The sequence below is a fragment of the Quercus suber genome, unplaced genomic scaffold (assembly GCF_002906115.3).
Source record: "Quercus suber isolate HL8 unplaced genomic scaffold, Cork oak 2.0 scaffold_38, whole genome shotgun sequence".
NCBI classification, from domain to species: domain Eukaryota; kingdom Viridiplantae; phylum Streptophyta; class Magnoliopsida; order Fagales; family Fagaceae; genus Quercus; species Quercus suber.
Genome location: NW_027069503.1, coordinates 795,690 through 797,894, shown reverse-complemented (window position 1 = coordinate 797,894; position 2,205 = coordinate 795,690).

Here is a 2,205-nt window from a genome sequence, read left to right as displayed (position 1 = left end):
CAAGTTTAGATAGTTTAGAAAGCATATACTACCACATGTATTCCTTGTGATGACCAAATCATGTTGAAACTGTACAAAGTATCTAAAGTAGAAAAAAGTATGCGCGTTGTGTGTGAAAGGATCAAATAAATTCACACACAAACATAACTATTTGATGGGGACTGTCACCTTTAAGGTACATCATATAACTCTCATATCTCCTAGAAACACGCTTAAAACCATATTAAAAGCATTTTGACTTGCTTTTCTTGTTCTTTACTTATTTTTTCATTTAAGCATATCATGTATGGGCATGTAAGAGAGAAAAGAAAATGCACAATTATGTAAGCTTGAACGTCCTTATTTTGCTGTGCAAGTGTTACACATTACCAAGCACGGCTTTTATGAATTGCACACAAAAGTCTTATGATTGATAAGTTTTAGTAGTGAGATAGTTATTTATGCCTTTCTCTTAATGTTTTCTAGTCCTTCCCGTCAAAAAGAATGATTTAAGATATGAAAGATAGGAGATCAACCAAATCATAAAAATCACATAAAACGAGCCACAAAGCTCACATTGCTTATTTGTGCATGAAGATGCTCATCTTAGCTACAAGTGATACAAAATTGGGAAACTTTGTTTCAAAGACCATCCAAGGTACACAAGTACCAGCATACACAAACACACATTGTTCTTGTGTTTTTCTAATTTTCTTTTTTTATTATTAAAAAAAAAACTTAAAACAAAGCAAAAATAAGCAAACAAACAAACAAAGCATCAAAACTAGACTGACTCAAACCACAACACGAACCATGCAAAAGATCAGAAAAGAGGAGAAATCACTTAGAATCTTTTTCCTTCCAGACGGGAGACCTAGATGGAGATTATTTCTTTTGCATGAACTTTTGTCCAGGTGGATAAGGAGGAGAGTTGAAACCATTAAAGTTCGAGAGAAGTATGATCGCCTTAAGAAATTCTCCAAGAGGGGCTAAAGAGAGTTGGAGTTGATTTTGGTTCCCCAAAGATGACACACTATTGCTTTGTTGGGTGGCTAACCACTTATAGTAATTTGGACGAGTGTGCCTAGATGCTCCACAGTAGTGACAAAAATGAGGCATCTATCTTTGAGACTTCTTGTTGGTGGAGCGATGATTATTCTGCTTAGTCTCTTTCTTACCAACCTTAGGGGGCCCTCCTATAATGGATTTTCCCTTATCACTTTTATCCTCACTCACACTTTCAATTTTAAGATCAATTACCTCAAAGTTATCATTATTAGCAAGTGGAACAAAAATAACTCTATTTAAAGCATTAGAGAAGGTGCTAAAAGAGAGAGAATGATGATACCCGAGACCTATTTTCTCAGATGTAGACTTCTAGACATTCAACATGTCATCCAGTTTGGCACTTAAAGTCCTTTCCAGTTGTGCACTAACTTGAAACAATTCAGCATCCAGTTTCTTGGTCTTTTCAACAAGAAGGTTGTTCTCAAACCTCAGCGCTCCAATGGTTTGATTAGCTTCATCAACCTTGGTGGAAAGCTCCTCACATTCTAACTTCACTTCACTGAGCTTTATTGTGGCCAACCTGTAGAGCTTCTTATGCTTCTCAGAGACCTTGAACAGCTTTATGTAGGCAGTGTGGATCTCATCTTGATCATCGATTTTCTCAAACTTTGATTCCATCGGCTCTTTTTCCTCATCAGTTACGTCTACTACTTCCTCAGTAAACTCAACAGTAGCTGTGAAAACACTCATTATCCCTTCTTGCTCACTTTCATCAAAATCTGCTTCTGGTTTTGAATCACTTAGGGTGGTGGCTAGGGCTTTGCTTTTTCCAATGGTTTTGAGATATCCTTTGATTCTTCGATGGCAGTGATCTTGGCATGGAATCTCTCTAAAAGAGATCTGAGGATCTTCTTAACAATCTTGGGCTCCGGAATCTGTTCTCCAAGATTGAAGGCTGAATTCACTATGTCCTTGAGCTTGGCATAGAATTCATCAAATGACTCGTCCTCATCCATCCTTATTTCCTCAAAACTGATAGTAAGCCTTTGGAGCTTAGAGCTTTTAATAGCTTTAATGCCCCTTGCAGGTATTCTAAAGAATAGTCCAAGCTTCCTTGGCATTGTCAGTAGAAGAGATCTTCTTGAATTCTTCATTTGTCACAACACTAAACAAAGCATTCAATGCTCTACTGTTAAAGTTTGCCACCTTGATCTTGGC